Here is a 20,081-nt window from a genome sequence, read left to right as displayed (position 1 = left end):
CCTATGTGGGACTCGATCCAGGACCCCAGGATCATGCCCTGAGCCAAAGGCAGACGCTCAGCCACTGAGCTACCCAGGCGTCCCCTGTTTACTCAGTTCTGTTGTAGGCTTGTTTCCTGCCTTTTTGAAGTTGCATGAATCAGTATCTGATTGAATTTAACCAATATTGTAGGACATGAACAGTTTTGGGACTCACTTTGCAACATCCAAAAATTCTTTATTTTCAGCAACAATAGTAAAATTGCTCTGTAGTATTTTAAACATCCACTTTTAGCAGAAGGCTCCCTTTCTCTTCCATTTTATTTTTATAAAATATGGATTTCTAGTATCTACCTACTGCATGCATTCTGTCCCCTTCAAAAGAATGTCTGTCACTGTCTCTGTCTTAATATTGCTCAGATTTAAGTCTTCTTCTAAATAGACCATGATACCAATAGATTATCTGTTACAAAGAAATTCTTGGTCTTTTGGATGATTCTGCCATAGGACTTAGAGTGTTGTGGCACCAACACATCTCAAGGGTTAGTTGACATATTCATGGTGGCAACAAGAGGCCTGTGGCCAAATGGTGACTTCTTTTCTGGGACAGCTTCTTTTTTTTAATCTAGTTTTTTTTTTTTTTTTTTTAAGATTTACTTATTTATTCATTCATGATAGACATAAAGAGAGAGAGAGAGAGAGAAAGGCAGAGACAGAGGCAGAAGGAGAAGCGGGCTCCACACTGGGAGCCCGACACAGGACTCGATCCCGGGACTCCAAGATCGCGCCCTGGGCCAAAGGCAGGCGCTAAACCGCTGAGACACCAGGGATCCCCCCTCTGGGACAGCTTCTTATTAGACCATTCCTATGGCTGTACTGGGTCCCTGGTGCCCTGTGCCTGTATTTCCTGTCCACTTGCAGAACCTCCTTCCCTGTCATCAATTTTGTCACCTACTCTAGAACTTTATAATAAACTTTTTTTTTAAAATTTTATTTATTCATGAGAGACACAGAAAAGGCAGAGACTTGGCCAGAGGGAGAAGCAGGCTGCCTGCGAGGAGCCTGATGCAGGACTCAATCCCAGGACCCCAGGATCACGACCTGAGCCAAAGGCAGATGCTCAACCACTGAGCCACCCAGGTGCCTCATAAACTATTTTTTGACAGCCATGATGAGTTTTTGCTGCTTAATCCCTGATTAATATTGTATCCTTTTAGAACTTTTTCTGGACATATCCACTTATATGTATAAGAATATACTGTTTCTGTATGGGAACATTGTGTTCTGTAACTTGGGCTTTTTCTTTAGCAATAATTTATAGATCTATTATGTCAGAATTATGGTTAGGTCTAATGGTAGACTTTCCTTAGAAAATGAAAAAGTACTTCATTTCTATTAGATATACTGTTGGATCTTAGTTTGATAGGTTGGGGTAAAGTTTGCTTTTCTCTGCCCTTTTTTTTTCTTAAGATTTATTTATCTAGGGCAGCCCTGGTGGCGCAGCAGTTTGGCACCGCCTGCAGCCTGGGGTGTGATCCTGGAGACCGGGGATCGAGTCCCACGTCGGGCTCCCTGCATGGAGCCTGCTTCTCCCTCTCCCTCTGCCTGTCTCTCTGCCTCTCTCTCTGTGTGTCTATGAATAAATAAATAAAATATTTTTAAAAAAGGATTTATTTATTAAGGAGAGAGCATGTGCCCATGCCCGCACACAAGTGGGGGGAGGGGGAAAGGGAAATGGAGAGAATCTCCAGCAGACTCCCCCACTGAGTGCAGAGCCTGTCGTGGGCCTCAATCTCAGGACCCAGACTTGACCTGAGCTGAAACCAAGAGTCAGATGCTTAACTGACTGAGCCACCCAGGCACCCCTACAACAGCATTTTTTTTTTTTTTTAAGATTTTATTTATTTATTTATGAGACACACAGAGAGAAGCAGAGACATAGGCAGAGGGAGAACAGGCTCCATGCAAGGAGCCCAATTTGGGACTCGATCCCAGAACTCCAGGATCACGCCCTGGGCTAAAGGCAGGGCTGAGCCACCCAGGAGTCCCCCTACAACAGCATTTTTAAACAATCTTTTGAGTCTTCCAGTGGTTTGGAGAATTGAATTTTCTCATTTGTTGAACCTAATCCCAAACTTGTATAAAAATTAACCCGTAGAAACTATAGACCAAAGATTTTTAAAAATCTAGTACCTGCTTTGGAGTAGTAATTTTTACCCTTTTTCAGATCATCAGTTTTACTGAGAATCTAATGAAAATCATAGACTCCTCATCCAAATGTACCTCATTAAATATCTTTTGTGTAACAAATTATCCCAAAATTGGTAGCTTAAAATAAAAAAAATTATCTCTTAATTTCTTTGGGTCAGGAATTTAGGAGCAGCTTAGCTGAGTGGTTCTTCTTCAGAGTCTTACAAGGTTGCAGGAAAGATGTTGGCCACAGTTGCAGTCAACTGAAATCTTGACCGGGGCTGGAAGATTTCTTCCAAGGTGGCTCGCTCACATGGCTGTTGGCAGGAGGCCTCCGTTCCTCACTGTGAATGTCATCATGACATAGCACCTGGCTGCCCCCAGAATCAGTATCTGAGAGAGAGAGGAGAAAGCTAGTTTCAGAAGTGACACACCATCACTTCTGCCACATTTAATTTGTTGCAAGTCACTGATTCCAGTGCACACTCGGGGAGGAAAATTCAGTTCCACTTCTTGAAGCGAGGGTTATCAAATAACTGGTACACACACACACACATATGTTTACATTTTGTTTTTAAGTAATCTCTATATGATGTGAGGGCTCAAACTTAGAACCTCAAGATCCAGAGTCTCATTATCTACTGACTGAACCACCAGGCACCCCAGTGGACATCTTTTGAAACCGCCACGTGCACATACCTGCATTCTGCATCAGCAGAGTTCAGAATGTTTATGGGTTTTTTTGATTCATGCATGGACATCAGGTTGAGAATTGCAATTTTGTATTGCATTGGGGTTTTTTTGTTTTTTGTTTTTGTTTTAAAGATTTTATTCATTAGCGACACAGAGAGAGAGAGGCAGAGACACAGGCAGATGGAGAAGCAGGCTCCATGCAGGGAGCCTGATGTGGGACTTGATCCCGGGTCTCCAGGATCATGCCCTGGGCCGAAGGCAGTGCTAAACCGCTGAGCCACCTGGGCTGCCCATGTATTGCATTGGTTACTCTTCAAACTTTAAATCAGTATTCTGAGCAATTTTAGATGCATTTGTTTCTTAACAAATTTCTTTATTCACTCAACATTTATTACGCAAATATTGCTCCCATTTTCTTCTTCACAATAGAGCGAAGATAGTCTTTATATATATATATATGATAGATTTTTTTAAAAATTTTTATTTATGATAGTCACACAGAGAGAGAGAGGCAGAGACACAGGCAGAGGGAGAAGCAGGCTCCATGCACTAGGAGCCCGACGTGGGATTCGATCCCGGGTCTCCAGGATCGCGCCCTGGGCCAAAGGCAGGCGCCAAACCGCTGCGCCACCCAGGGATCCCCGATTTTTTTTTTTTTTTTTTTTTTTTATTTATGATAGAGAGAGAGAGGCAGAGACACAGGCAGAGGGAGAAGCAGGCTCCATGCACTAGGAGCCCGACGTGGGATTCGATCCTGGGTCTCCAGGATTGCACCCTGGGCCAAAGGCTGGCACTAAACCGCTGGGCCACTCAGGGATCCCCCGAAGGTAGTCTTCTTAAAACACGAACTTACTCAAGTTTCTTCCTGGCTTTTATGCTCAATCACTTCAATGGTTCCCATTACCCACAAGATAAAAGGTTTAGAATCCTCACCTTATCCTGTAAGTAGCATGACCCGAGGGCCAGGTTTGCCTGATAGAGTCTGGATTTGTGCCTGTTAGCCCAGCATAATTATCAATAGCATTCTATTTGACTGCCAAAATGGCCCTGGATGAATATCAAAATGAATTGATGAGACAATGTGAGATTCAGGAATGGTGTGAGACCAGGATAGAAACTGCTATAATGGATAAAACAGACAACTGACCAGGTGGAATTTGCAAAAACAAGTAGAAAACAGTAATTTTTCAATGTTTGATTCCCTGATTCAATCACTATGGAAGAGAATATCTTTGTAAAGTGACAGGATGTCTCTGATTTACTCTCCAATGATTCAAGAAAAAAAAAATTAGAAGGAATAATAAAGCAAATAGGGCAAAAGAAAGATAGTAACTTGAGAAAAGGTACATGGGGCTTCTCTGAACTATTCTTGCAACTTCTCATTGTTTGAAATTCTATGAAAATGGAAACGTAGGAAACTGATATTTAAAAGGCTGAAAAAGCAAATGCTCAAGTGTAGAACCATAGTCTGGTTCTGCTTGGCCCTCTGGTCTGCTCTGCTCGCTGCCTCACTCAGCATCAGCCATTTTGCTCTTTATGCAGTTGCTTGAGTGTGCCATGCTCCTTTGTTTGACGTGCATATGCATACCCACTGCCAGGCTTCTTTTCTTCATCTAGTTAACCCCTGGTCATCCTTTTTTTCCCCCCTAGTATGTATGTATGTATGTATTTATTTATTTATTTAAAATATTTTATTTATTTATTCATAGAGACACAGAATGAGAGAGCGAGAGAGGCAGAGACACAGGCAGAGGGAGAAGCAGGCTCCATGCAACAAGCCTGATGTGGGACTCGATCCCAGGTCTCCAGGATCACCCCCCCCCCCCCCCCCGGCTGCAGGCGGCGCTAAACCACTGCGCCACGGGGCTGTCCCCTTGTCATCCTTTAAAACTCAGTACAGTATGTGGCTGACTCAGTAGAGCATGTGACTCTTGATCTTGGGGTTGTGAGTTTGATCCCCACTTAAAAATAAAATCTTAAAAAAATAGAATCAGTAATTCCGTAGGGAAATTTTCTCTAACCATTTAGATAAGATCAGGAATCCGTGTTCTAGACACTCAGAGTGTCTTGTACCATATATTTACTCTTTCTTCATATAGCACTTCATTCTTCATTGGATTTATTGAAGCTCCCGTGTGCCAGGCATTCTGCTAGCTATAGAGGATGCCAAGGTAAGCAAATATAGTCCTTGTCTTACAGAGCTTGTGGGCTAGTAGGAGACAGATATAATCTATGTAAGATTGCAAGTGACAAGTACTACAAAGAGAGGGTACCTAAAGCTGAGGCCACTGGAGACCAGGGAAGACTTCCTGGAGAAGTGATAGAAGTAGTTAACTAGGAGAAGAAGCAAGGAAAATAGTTTCCAGCGAGAGGGAACAGCATCTATAAAGATCCTGGGTGGGGCCTGAGAGAGTGAGACAAAGATGAGGGGTCAGTAGAAGCTTCCATGTGGTGGGTGTTCATTGCAAGGTGTGACTAGTGAGGCAGGATGGGGTTCAGACTGCCAGGGTTTTTTAAGATGTTCCATCTTTATCTTACAAGTAATGGGAAAATGAAGTCCCTCAAGTATTTTTTAACAAAGAGGGTGATATGATCAGGCTAAAATTTTGGAAACTTCTGCTCTGGCTATGGTGTGAAGAAAAGATTAGAGGTGAGCCAGAGGAGAAGCAGGTGGACCAGCCAGGAGGTTACTGGGGTGGTATGGGAGATAGATGGTGTTGGTTTTGATCAGTGTGGTGTTTGATGAAGTAGAAAGATAAAACAGCAGGTGGTGATGGATTAGACACATGGGGAAAACAGTAAGATGGAGGCAAGCGTCAAGGTTGAGTCAGGTTTCTGGCTTACATAACTTGTTGGATGGTATTACCATTTACCAAAATAGGAAACACCAAAAGAGGAGCAGGCTAGGGGAAAACTGATGAGTTTTTTATTTGTTATGTATCAGATACGATGGTTTTTAGTGCAAACAACAGAAAACATGGATCCACTGTCTAAAATTGTAGTGAACTTACTGTCTCACATAAAATCAGTGAGAGGGCTGGTTGATTCAGCAGCTCATTGACATCATCAAATACCCAGTTTCTTTCCAATTTTTGTTCTGCCTTCTTCCGCCACGTAGGCTAGTTCCCTTTTGTGGTTGTAGACACTAGTCCAGAGCCAGAAAGGGGACTTTCTCCTCATTATGTCTCTGTCTTTTTAAAAGATTTTATTATTTGTTAGCACAAGTTGGGAGGGGGGTGTAGCAGAGGGAGAGGGAGAAGCAGACTTCTCGCTGAGCAGGGAGTCCCAATGGGCCTTGATCCCAGGACCCTAAGATCAGGAGTCAAAGGTAGATGCTTAACTGATTGAGCCACCCAGGCACCCCTCCTCTTGTGTCTTTAAGAGCTGAATACCTGTCCCAGAAGCCCTCATAGCAGATCTCTGTATCAGAGTACTTAATGTTATACGCTTTAACAATCTCAATCACCAAGTGGCTTAACACAATAAAAATTTATTTCTTACATCACAGTTCTGTGCAAGTTGGGTGGCTCTCTTCGGGATTCAAGCTGACTCTAAAATTTATGTGGAAATACAAAGGATTTAGAATATCCAAAACAACTTTTTAAAAGGTGAACAAATTTGGAGAACTTACACAACCTGATTTTAAGACTTAACTGTAAACTCTTTGACATGCTTCCACAATATTGGAGTCCAGTCTTTTTAGCCTTATGGGTGAGCAAAAGAGAGTGACCCAGGGATATCACTTGAAATTTTAGGGCCAAGCTCCAAAGTGGCAAGTCTTATTTCTGCCCACATTGCATTGGCTAGAACTATTTCCCACCCTAACCTAACAGCATAAGGGGCTGAGAAATGTAATCTTAGTCTGTGCCCCAAAAGAGGAGCCAAGATTGGTCAGCATGCAGCCAGCCTGCTGTAGCCTCAGATTATCAGTGGCCAGAATTGGGTCAAATACCTTACTTCAACCACTGATAAGGGGAATGGAATTACTGTGATTGGCTTATATTAATAATATCTGTGTGAGTCTAGATTTTCCTCCTATACTTCAATCATGACAACATATTGCAACAGATTGAATGCAAAAGCAGCACTACTGGATCCATCTTTCAGCCACAGAAGGGAGGTAACCAACCCCTTCATTGGATTTTTTCTGAGATAAAAAAGTCATTATGATTTAAACCAGTGATTCACATTTTCTGTTACTTGTACAGAATGGATGTGGAAACCATATGACCCTCTTAATAGATGCAGGAAAAGCATTTGACAAAAACCTACCACTCTTAGCAAACTAGGAATAGGAGATTTTCTCAATCTTTTAAAGAACATTAAAAAAAAAAAAAACCTACAGCTAACATCATACTTAACAGTGAAAGACTGAATTATTTTTGCCTAAGATCAGAAACATGGCAAGGATTTCCACTCTGGCTACTTTTATCCAATATCATATTGGGAATCCTAACCAGTATAATAAAGCAAAAAAGTAAGTAAAAGACACGTACTAGAAAGGAAGACGTGAGACTACCTTTATTTGCAATTGATATATATATAGAAAGTCCTTAAAAGCATACAAAAAAAGCTATTAGAATTAGTAAGTTTAAAAAGATCACAGGATACAGGATCAATATATCACAGTCACATATTAGTAATGAAGAATCCAACAGAAATTCAGGTAATCATATTTATGATAGCATCCAAAAATGTACATAGGAATAAATTTATAAAAGATACACAGGATAGGGGTACCTCAGTGGCTCAGTTGGTTAAGCAGCCAGCTCTTGATTTCAGCTCAGGTCATGATCTTAGAGTCCTGGGATCAGGCCCACCATCTTGGGCTCCATGCTTAGTGGGAAATCTGCTTCAGGATTCTTTTTTTTTTTTTTTTTTTAAGATTTTATTTATTTATTCATAGAGATGCAGAGAAAGAGAGAGAGAGAGGCAGAGACACAGGCAGAGGGAGAAGCAGGCTCCATGCAGGGAGCCTGACGTGGGACTCGATCCAGGGTCTCCAGGATCATGCCCTGGGCTGCAGGCGGCACTAAACCGCTGCACCACCAGGGCTGCCCCTGCTTCAGAATTCTTTCTTTCCCTTTGCCCCTCCTCTCTTCTCTAAAATAAATAAATCTTAAAAAAAAAAAAAAAAGAAGAAAGATATGTACATTGAAAACTACAAAGCATTGTTGAGAGAAATTACAACCTATACAAATGGAGAAAGATACCATGTGCATGGATTGGAAGATGACATTTCTCCCCAAATTGGTCTGTAGATCCAAAGCAATCCCAGTTAAAACCTCAGCAAGCTTTTCTGTAGAAATTGACAAGCTGGCTCTAAAATTTATGTGGAAATACAAAGGATTTACAATATCCAAAACAACTTTTTAAAAGGTGAACAAATTTGGAGAACTTACACAACCTGATTTTAAGTACAGGGATTAAAGTAAGACACAGAGATCAAAAGAACAAAATTAGGGGATCCCTGGGTGGCTCAGTGGTTTAGTGCCTGCCTTTGGCCCAGGGCGTGATCCTGGAGACTCAGGATTGAGTCCCACAACAGGCTCCCTGCATGGAGCCTGCTTCTCCCTCTGCCTGTGTCTCTGCCTCTTTCTCTCTCTCTGTCTCTCATGAATAAATAAATAAAATCTTTAAAAAAAAAAGAACAAAATTGAAAGTCCAGAAATAGACCTATAATTACATGGCCAATTGCTTTTCCACTAAGATGCCAAGTTGATTCAATAAAAAAATAATATTTTTAGTAAAATGTGCTAGAATAACTGATACCTGTATGGAAAGAGACATATTCAAGAGTCAAGGTTTAATAAAATTAAATATTTTTTACTAATTCATCAAGCACATTTAAAAAAAATTTTCAGTATACTTAACATACAACATCAAGCACATTCTCTTTTTAACATTTTATTTATTTGAGAGAGAGCATGAGCGGCAGGGTAGGGGGAATCAGGAGAGGGAGAAGTAGGCTCCCCACTGAGCAGGGAGCCTGACATAGGGCTCAATCCGAGGACCCTGGCTTCATGATCTGACCCAAAGGCAGATGCTTCACCAACTGAGCCACCCAGGCACCTCCATCAATCACAATCCTAAGTACAGTTTTTTTTTCCTGTAAGTGCACAATAGGGAAGAATACAATGAGTATTGGTACAGTTTGGTGCCAATGCCTTGATTCATACTAACCACCAGCAGTTTTATGAGCCAATGCTTTTGTGCCCACAGGCCAATGTGCCAACACAGCAAAAAAGGCAAGTCACATTTTAGTATTGTTGCAAAAATAGTTTTGACCTTGTGGGAACCCCCAAAGGATCTGTGGAACACACTTTGAGGACTGCTCGTCTAGAAAGAAGTAAAAAGAGAATAGAAGGAAGACTGAGACTATGCCTTGAAGAAATCTCATTTTTGGTCACCTGGCTGGAGGATGAACCTGAAGGGAAACAGAAGAAATGACCTGAGAGGTAGGAGAAAATCCAGAAAAGTGAAAAGGTAGGAAATGCTTTCAGAAGGTGGACGGGGCCAATCATGTGGAACATGTATTAAGGTCCACTGGTTTAGGGATGTAGATGTCACTGATGATGTTAGCAATCACTCTATGAAGTGATTCCAGTTTCCCAAGTCAGATTGAAGGGGGCTGGACAGTGTGTGGGACAGGGAGGGGAAGCTTCTGGGGAAACTTGTCAAGGACAGAAAGAGACAGGAGCTGAGGGATGGAGTCACAATTGCTCGTTGACTTTCAGCGAATGAATGAATGAATTGGTGATGCACTGGATGTGGAGGACGGAGAGAAAGAAAGCCCCAGGAGGGCACTGGGTTTCCAGTTTCTGGAAATGATCAAATAATGGTCTGTTTCTTGAGATGGGAAGTTCAGGCCCAAGTTAGATAAACATACCTGTAGTTTGAGTTGAGGAAGCATTTCCCTAAGAGATTTTAATTTCCTTTTTAAGCATGTTGGTTTTTTCCCTCCTATACCTTGAAGCCCGTTTACTACTTCTCTTGGTAAGAAGCATTGAGAGTTTCCGGTCTTGAGTCATACGCTTTTTATCTTCTCCCCTTTTCCAGTTAAAAGTTCACCTTAGTTTTACTACCTAACCAAAAAAAGTGTTATGTCTTTATTCTGTAGAAGAGTCTCGAATTTTGCTCTACTTGAGAAATTTATTTATTTTATTTTATTTATTTATTTATTTTTATTTGAGAAATTTATATCTTTAATTGAAACTATTTGGCCCACTTGAGTATTTTCTTATTTTAATGAACAGAATTAACTTGAGTTATCCTTTTTCTATGCAGAGTGAGAAATTATAAGCAAGTGGTTTCCAATATTTGTTTAAATGTATTTTTATCTTCCCTAATCTTATATAGGAATCCTAATTTTGAGAACACAGCTGCCCTAAAATTTTAACATTTTCAGCAATGTATGCCTGTCCATGAAAAGAAAAAATTCCTTTTGAGTAAAGGAGCTTCTTTAATTACTTCCATTTACTATGAAATCAGGAAAAACACTTTGCTACTCTCATTTGTAGGGACCAATTTCTTGAGTTTATTTAACATAAAAGACAAAGTTATTCGAGTAAAATAGGAAGAAATGAAGATGTTTTTAAATATATGCTATTAATAGGAAGAGTGGATCATTTTTAGGGCCATCAGATTTTAAATTGCAGACGGTGGAACAGGTATAGGCCATGGAGCCAAAATGATTTCACAAAGCTGTTTGAAATAGTTGACTGCCTTTTTTCCTTTTTTAGTTCAAAGATTACTAACAAAGTCAGAAAATGTCTAAAATCAGCACAGTCTTCTTTTTTTAAGATTTTATTTATTTTAGAGAGAGAGAACCTTAAGCAGACTCCATGCTGAGCGTGGAGCCCAACACAGGGCTCGACCTCACAACCCTAAGAATAGGACCTGAGCCCAAATCAAGAGTTGAGCACTCAACCGACTGGGCTTTTGGTCTTTCACCTTGAATTATAAATTTAAATAAGTTTGGAAAATTCAAAACAGGACATTTTTCATTGCTCTATTAAAAGAAGTTAGGGGGGCAGCCCCGGTGGCACAGCGGTTTAGCGCCGCCTGCAGCCCAGGGCATGATCCTGGAGACCCGGGATCGAGTCCCACGTCAGGCTTCCTGCATGGAGTCTGCTTCTCCCTCCACCTGTGTCTCTGCCTCTCTCTCTCTCTCTCTCTCTCTCTCTCTCTCTGTCTCTCATGAATGAATAAATCTTTAAAAAGATTAGATCTTTTTAAATCTTTAAAAAAAGATAAATCTTTAAAAAAAATAAAAGAAGTTATAGATTCTTTCAATCTTTTAAAGTTATATTTAACTTATATATTAGAAAACAGGTATTACATGTGTATGATAAACAATTAAAAAATGCCAGAAAACGTCCATGAAAAGTTTTTGTGTCTTCCGTTTCCTCTCCAGAAAGTACCCCTATTGGTTTTGCATGTGTCCTTCTAGAAATGCTCTTTGCATAACGAAGCAAATGTATGTGTTCTTCTCCCATTTGGGATGCAAATGGTAGCTTACTCCTTGATGTTGTTTTATCTTAGGGATCTTTCCACATCAATGTGTACACAACTGCCCCAATTCTTTTCAGCAGCTCCACAGAATTCTATTGAAGGGTTGGAACCATGATTTAATTAGTTTTTCCATAGAGAGGGAGGCAGCCCTGCATCCAGCTCAAGAGATTAGACTCTGGAGCTAGATAGTGTGGATTTGAATCCTGACTCTACCCTATCCTCACTGTGTAAACATGGACAAATGACTTAATTTCTGTGCCTCAGTTTTCATATCTGAAAAAGGGAATGATAAATAAAGACCATGCCACTGAACAGGTTTGTTGTTGAGGGTTAAGTGGGTTAATATTTGTGAAACAGAACAGTGACCAACACATGTTAAATGCTATACAGATGCATCTTACATTGATGGATGTCTAGATTGTTTCTAGTCTCTTGCTGCTACAGACAATGCTGAATATTCTAGTATTTGTGTGACTGTGCACAAGATCCTAGAGTTTGAATCACCAAATGGTAAAAAGAAAAAATATACTGCCTTTCTCTACTGTATTTTTCTTCTTTAGTACTTAACACCATTTGACATATACATTTAGAACATAGTATTTTTAATTCCATAAATTGGCCCACATTTCTTCTCTTAACATTTGAAAAGAAAAATGACAACTAGAAACCTGAGAAACCTCCTGTGTTCTAGAATTTTAAAGAGGGCTTTAGAAAGAACTGAGCATCTGGAAGCTGCATGTTACATGGTGGTCACCGTGCTCTTTCCTGCTGGAGATGAGAGGTGAGGGAGTCTCTGTTCCTCCCAATCTGTGGGAGGTGGCGGGGAGGGGGCTTGCAGAGTCTCTGCAGAGAATGAAAGAGAATGTGAGTGTCTGTCATATGTATAATGATATGGACAGCCAACTAAATTATGGAAGAAAAAGAAGAGGCCATTAATTTTACTTAGAAGTTTCAGGAAGAAAGATGTGGCAATGCTGCCTTGCACACATCTACCCTCATGCTTACCACTTTGGTGCGTTATCAGCAGACTTCCAACTACCAGTCCCCAAATTTCCTTGCTTGCTGACTTTCTTTGGCTCCAGGGTCCCTGCTTGGCCCCAACATGACAGCTCAGAAGTATAAGGAATGGAGGAAACTCCACCCCTCCCCCACCAGAATCCCTCCATCAATGACTGGCAAGAAGTGTGTAAATACCCAAGACTCTTGCCCACTCTGTGGGGAGACTCGGAGGTCCCAGAGTTCTCCAGCAGGATTAAGTCTTAGACCTTGCTTGAAAACAAACCTTCATTGCTGCCCTCTCTTGTCTATCTGATTTCTCCTCTCCCCACTTGTGTCTCCTGGGATCACCTGCCACATAAAATGCTGGCACTTGACACCTTGGCTCAGTGTTTGCTTTCAGGAAAACCCAAAGCAACACAAGAAATATTAAAGTTGCATTGTGTGTGTGTGGGGGGAATTGTGTATGTGTGTAAAAGTTTGTAAATTCATAAATTTATATTCTGGGTGTGTCATTGCTTTGTGCATTAGCCATACTCGTGGAATAATGTTTGTCAGTGTGCAAGGTGATTATCTTAAATTTCTTGCCTTAGGATAGAAGAGAATTCTCATTTCCATTTCCTTCTGCAGATATCAAAAATTGCTTAAGTCAGTTTATATCTCTTAGAGAAATTAATTTGATGCTAGATTAAATTATATTTCAGTCTACTTAGGATCAGAACAATATAGTTATTTGAAATGGGAAAGCAACATGTTAAAAAATTCTCGTGGAAAAATATGATGGCACCCCCACATTTGCCATGTCATTTCACTGCCAGTTATATGAAAAGCAAATTCAAGAGGGAAATATTTCACTCTAAAACTCTAAACCCACAGATGCCTGGGTTTGGGTTCTGAGGTCCAAACATCTAACTTCAAGGCTGTTTCAAGATCTCATCTATTAGCGTGTGGATGGAAATTCTTGCTGTACTACGTGTGAAAGTGCAGCCCAATAAGATAATTGCTAAGCTCTTACCTAACAGGCATGAGATGAAATGAGATACTGGAAAATTAGAGCAATACACCCCAGTTTGGAAAACAATGTTTTCATTTAGGAGAGACAACAGGTATAAAAACTACAAGAACTTGCTTATCCACACTGCCTGCATTTGTGCCTCTGAAAAGGGGAATCACCTTGATGATTGCTTGGGTAGGTCTGGGGGTTAATTTTAAAAAGTAACAATAAAGTTGTTATTAAAAGAGGTAGAATGACATGAGCTTCTCTGAAGATCTTCCTCAGAGCAGTGTTTATACCAGCAAAAGATTGCCAACTACCTAAATGTCCCTCTCACAGTGGTATGGCTAAGTCACTACAGTGTAGTCTTGCTTCTTTCTTTCAAGCCTGGGTTGAGCTTGATCTTGTGATCCCAAGATCACAACCTGAGCCAAAATCAAGAGTCAGGTGCTTAACTAACTGATCCCCCCAGGCACCCCAGAGTTTCCTTCTTTTTTTTTTTTTTTTTTTTTAATTTTATTTATTCATGAGAGACACAGAGACAGAGAGGTAGAGACACAGGCAGAGGGAGAAGGAGGCTCCATGCAGGGAGCCTGACATGGGGCTCAATCCTCCTGGGTCTCCAGGATCACACCCTGGACTGAAGGCAGTGCTAAACCGCTGGGCCACCAGGGCTGCCCCAGTTTCCTTCCTTTTTAAGGCTGAATATTATTCCATTGTGTGTGGGTGTATAATGAATATTATTCCATATAGCTATATCTATCTATCTATCGAGAAAGACACCACATTTTACTTATCCATTCATCTGTTGATGGACACTTGGGTTATTTATACCTCTTGGCTGTAAATAATGGTGCTATGAACATATATATATATAAAATCAAATCTCTGATTGCAATTCTTTAGATACCCAGAAATGGAATTGCAGGATCATATGGTAGTTCTATTTTTAATTTCTTGAGAACCACCATACTGTTTTCCATAGCAGTTGTACCATCTTACCTTCCCACCAACAGTGCACAAAAATTGCAATTTCTTTACATCTTTGACAACATTTGTTATTTTCTATATTCTTTATAACAACAATCCTAATGGGCATGAAGTGGCTGATAGTTATTTTTTGAATGAACAAACAATATCTCTTAAATTAAAATAACTACTACCTGTTGCATTATATTTTAAGATATTAGTGTTATCAAAAGAATACTTACATGCTTTTTTTTTTTAATTTTTATTTATTTATGATAGTCACAGAGAGAGAGAGAGAGGCAGAGGGAGAAGCAGGCTCCATGCACCGGGAGCCCGACATGGGATTCGATCTCGGGTCTCCAGGATCGCGCCCTGGGCCAAAGGCAGGCACCAAACCGCTGCGCCACCCAGGGATCCCACTTACATGCTTTTGAGATACGCTGTTTTCAATAGCAAGAACATTAGAGTGTTCACTTTATACAAGATATCTAACAGGCCCTAAGTCAAAATATATTGTTAAATCCAAGTTACTAATTTAATTCAGATAATGTCCGTTGTCAATGTCTATTTGTTCTAGAGATTCTACTAAAAGATCTTTCAAATCCTGTCTTATACAGTTTCATTTATGGCATGAAATTAAACATTTAAGCACAAGAAAAACCAATATTCATTCTCAAAACATTACACATAGAATTACCTGATGGGCCAGCAGTTCCACTCCCAGGTATGTACCCAAAAGAACTGAAAACCAGTATTCAAATAAAAACATGCACACAAATGTTCATAGCAGCATTATTCACAATAGCCAAAAGGAAACAGCCCAAATGTTCATTAATGGATGAATGAAAATACTAAGTGTGGGGGATCCCTGGGTGGCGCAGCGGTTTAGCGCCTGCCTTTGGCCCAGGGCGCGATCCTGGAGACCCGGGATCGAATCCCACGTTGGGCTCCCAGTGCATGGAGCCTGCTTCTCCCTCTGCCTATGTCTCTGCCTCTCTCTCTCTCTGTGTGTGGCTATCATAAATAAATAAAAATTAAAAAAAAATACTAAGTGTGTTATATTCATATAGCCATAAAAAGGGATACATATCCCACATGGATGAACCTCAAAAGCATGATCCTAGGAGTGTCTAGCTGGCTCGGTAGAGCATGAGACTCTTTTTTTTTTTTTTTTTTTAAGATTTATTTATTTATAATAGAGAAGAGAGAGAGGCAGAGACATAGGAGGAGGGAGAAGCAGGCTCCATGCCAGGAACCTGACGTGGGACTTGATCCCGGGACTCCAGGACCACACCCCAGGCCAAAGGCAGGCACTAAACCGCTGAGCCACCCAGGGATCCCCTAGCATGAGACTCTTGATCTCAGGATCATGAGTTTGATCACCATGTTGGTCATGGAAGCTACTTTATTATTATTTTTTAAGATTTTAATTTATTTATTCATGGGAGACACACACACACACAGAGGCAGAGACACAGGCAGAGGGAGAAGCAGGCTCTATGCAGGGAGCCCGATGTGGGACTCCATCCCGGGTCTCCAGGATCACGCCCTGGGCTGAAGGTGGTGCTAAAACTGCTGAGCCACCGGGGCTGCCCTGTGGAAAGTACTTTAATTTTTTTTTTGAAAAGAGGGGCACCTGGGTGGCTCAGTCAGCTGAGCATCTGACTCAGATTTCAGCTCAGGTCATGAATTTGGGGTCTTGATCTTGAGATTGTGATCTTGGAGTCGTGGGGATCAGCCCTGTGTCGGGCTCTGCGATTGATGGGGAGGCTGCTTGAGATTCTCTCTCTCCCTCTCCTGCCCTTCCCCCTGCTCATGCTCTCTCTCTCTCTTTTGTGCATATAAGTAAATTTTAAAAACAACAACAAAAAAAAAAAAAAGGAAAGAAAACATTATTCTAAGTAAAAGATGCCAGAAACAAAGGCCACTTGTTATATGATTCTATGTGTATGAAACATCACAATAGGTAGATCCATAGAAACAGCAGATTAATGGCTGCCAAGGGCTGGGGAGGGGGGAAAGAGGACTTCCTGCCCACCTGGGGTGATGAAAACGTTTGCAACTTGCTACAGGTGATGGTTGCATAACATTGTGACCATACTAAGTACCACTTTTCAGTAATTAAAATGGTGAAGATTTTACTCTGTGAAATTTATCTCAATCTCTTTTTTTAACAAAAGTAACATACCTCCACAGAACAGAGAGGGTGGGCAAAGTGCACACAGTACAGAAGGTTAGAAGGAACAAGTGCTTCCTCCCATGCTCCAAGTCCACTCCTCTGAGGTAGTAACTGTCGGTGGTTTCTTACAAGTCCTTAAAGAAAATATTGGTACTTAAGCTTTTTTTTTTAATAGAAATTGGATCATATTCTACACACTGCTCTTCACCTTGCTTTTTCCACTTAATGATACATTTTAGTGATTTCTCTATGTCAACATGTTTAGTGCTGGTTTGTTCATTTTAACAGGCATATAGTAGTATTTTATTGACTGAGTGTACCTTAGTTTAACTAGACTCCTCTTGATGGATGCTTATATTGGCTACTGCAGACAAAGCAACTTTAAATATTCTTATTCAAAGATCTATATGCACATATGAAAATATATAAAATAAATTTATTTTTAAAAAGATTTTATTTATTTGAGAGAGAGAACAAAGCAGGGGGAGCAGCAGAGGGAGAGGGAGAAGCAGGCTCCCCCAGTGAGCAGGGAGCCCGATGTGGGACTCCATCCCAGGACCCTGGGATTGTGACCTGAGCCGAAGGCAAGTGTTCAACCGTCTAAGCCACTCAGGTGCCCCTAAAATACATTTCTAAAAGTAGCTTTGCTGGGTGCTGTGGACCACATTTGTGCCCCGCCCCCCCCTTCCATTCATATGTTGAAGCTCTAGCCTCCCTGTCTACCCTATTTGGAGACGGGGCCTTTCAGAAGGTAGCTAAGGTTAAGTGAGATCATAGGGTAGAGCTCTAATCCAATATGACTGCTGTTCCTATAAGAAGGGGAAGAGATGCCTGACTTCTGTCTCTGTCAGCATGTGCACATGTAAAGCACACAGGGAGAAGATGCCATCTTCAAGCCAGGGAGAGAGGTCTCACCAGAAACCAGCCTTGATGGCACCTTGATCTTGGACTTCTAGCCTCCAGAGCAGTGAGAAAATACATTTCTGTTGTTGAAGCCACCTGGTCTGTGGTTTTCTGTTACTACAGCTAGAGCTGACTAATGCTATATGCATTTTGAATTTGATAGGACCCAAATAATCCTCCAAAGCCTTTTCTCCACTTTGTCCTTCTGCAGGCAGTGAACAAGACTCGTTTCTTCTATATCTTCACCAGTACTGCGTAACATACTGTTTAATGTTTATCAATCTGAGAAACACAGATTTTTGTGTATTGTAATTCAAAGGGATGCATGAAGTTGAATTTTTTCCAACTGTGTGTGTGAACAATGAATTTATTTTATTCTTCCTGGAAGCCCATTATGTGGTAGGTACTACATAAAAGCTGGTCCAACCACAGGGACATTTCAAGAATCTTTCTTTCTTTCTTTTTCTTTTTTTCAGGGATGGGGGTCCAGAGGAAGACAGAGAGAGGAAATCTTAATCAGGCTCCACGCCCAGCACAGGAGCCTGAGGCAGGGCTCAATCTCATGACCCTGAGACCATGATTTGAGCCAAAATCAAGAGTTGGCTGCTTAACTAACTGAGCCACCCAAGCTCCCCTCAAGAAACTTTCTTATGGGGGATCCCTGGGTGGCTCAGCAGTTCAGCGCCTGCCTTTGGCCCAGGGCATGATCCTGGAGTCCCGGGATCGAGTCCTGTGTCGGGCTCTGGGCATGGAGCCTGCTTCTCCCTCTGCCTCTCTCTCTCTCTCTATCATGAATAAATAAATAAAATCTTTTTTTTTTTAAAAGAAACTTTCTTATGCACTTTCCACTTTTTCTTGCTTTTTGCATATTTTATGAGTTGGAATGGCTATGAAAAATACAAATAAGAATGTTATTTTGGGGTTTCTCATACTTCATAGCAAGATATTTAATTCACAGTGATTTTTGGGGAATGAGCCATAGGTCATATAGTATCGTAGATGAACATAATCTTCCACTGCAGTCAAATTTTCTCAACTGCCTGATCCCAACAAAATGGGTTTGAACAACTTTAGAACAGGGGTGGTTACTACATGTGTCCACAGCACTATTACAAGTAGGGGCAGGAGGGGCGTGTACTCTTTGGTCTTTGAAATCTGCTGAACTAGATTCTCCTGGATCATTCTTCTTTTTTCCTTCTTACCACTTGGGAGTCCAAAGATGTGCCACCAGGACACTCTGCTCCAGGGCCTCCCAGGTGCCCCATTTGAATTATATCCCTCAAGCCTGTCCTCCAGGTGCTTGTGCGTCAGCCGATTGGAAAAAGATGACATGTATTAACTAGAAAACACATGAACACACCCATGGACAACTGGACTGTGACCAACTCCCCTGACTTAATCATCTTTGTACCCTAGAGTTACAGTGGAATGAAGGATGGAATGTATGAATGAATGGCAAAGACACCAACTGGTTAAGTATCCAGGTGTTTCCTGGGAAGGGTGTTATTTCAGCCAAGAGGGTGAGTGCAGCTGTTGATCTTCCTAGGAGTCAAAATCACGACCTTGTAGCCACGTTGGCAAGATGCGTGGCTTGACCAGATTGAACAGTCAAGCTGATACAGCCTTAGTGTCACCTGTGAGATTGTAATGCTATATATGCACACACATACACACACACCCCTAATTACAATCTAAAAAACGAGATAGAAGTGGTATCTTATAACTCACTGTTTTTCAACCATCAGTTCACAGATCCTGATTAATCATTGAACATTCATTATGGTTGTGTGTTTTCAGGTCCAGTTTTAGAACTTTGAACAAGGTCAAAAATCTCATGTTGCTGTGGTCACAGTTCCTTGCGATTACTGACAGTGAATAACCGAGTTTCAAATATTCTCTCCAGCCCTCGGAGAAATGACTTTCAGTATCTATGTCTTAAATTTGTTATGTAGACTAGTTTCAAAGCAGATTGGGGCTGCAGATTTGAAACTTTTCCACTAGCAGGGTGTCATAGTATTTTTTCCTAAGTAGTAACCTCAGCAGCTTCTATGTGTGGCACATGGTATGTGGCTTCCCGAGGTCTGTGCTCTACTCTCTGACTTGCTTTTCCTTGCTGTATAATGGGTTCTGTCCATTTGTCCTGAGCCTGCAAATTTTTAGTTGGCTTTTTTGCACTTCTACCAAACAAATACAGAAGTTGCCCCTCGCTATTTTGGCTGCACTTTTCAAAGCCTATCAGATTGTCTAAAGACTTTAGGATAACTCTGTAACTTAAATTACTCAAGTTTTTCTTGAATGAAATGCCTTTTGGGCTAGATACACAGTAAGGGAAAATTTGGCACCCGTAGTTGTGCATTTTACCTAGAAAAGTCCCCTGTGGCTTGGCTTACAACACATCCAGAAATAAAATTTGCCTTTCTGCTTTCTTTTGAGGCAAAGCATGATGTACACGTTCCAAACATATTTACTGCTGTTTGTTGCAATTCTCTTGTTGAATTTGCTTGCCACAAAACATACTGGAGGGGAGTCAGATGGAAATGAATAATAAACTAGGTGTTTGGACATAGAGGGCAGAGCACCAACTAAGCACCTGAGCACTCAAGAAGTGATTTTACTCTGGAAATCATTAAAATATGAAGTCACGGAGCTATTTTGTTTTGTTGG

At 41.0% G+C, this 20,081-nt stretch overlaps 1 long non-coding RNA gene across 1 annotated transcript; it reads right to left on the bottom strand.

Moving 5' to 3' along the window:
• Positions 1-2,022: 2,022 nt before the first annotated feature.
• LOC111092908 lies at positions 2,023-19,269 on the bottom strand. The gene is made up of 3 exons (XR_005355816.1): positions 19,146-19,269; positions 16,524-16,648; positions 2,023-2,562 (listed from the first exon to the last, which is right to left on the bottom strand). It is a non-coding gene; the product is annotated as an uncharacterized LOC111092908 (long non-coding RNA).
• Between the last annotated feature and the right edge of the window lie 812 nt (positions 19,270-20,081).

Source organism: Canis lupus, chromosome 2 (genome assembly GCF_011100685.1).
Source record: "Canis lupus familiaris isolate Mischka breed German Shepherd chromosome 2, alternate assembly UU_Cfam_GSD_1.0, whole genome shotgun sequence".
Lineage (NCBI taxonomy): Eukaryota > Metazoa > Chordata > Mammalia > Carnivora > Canidae > Canis > Canis lupus.
The sequence above is the reverse complement of the archived record's forward strand: the minus strand, read 5'-3'. Positions and strand labels throughout refer to the sequence as shown.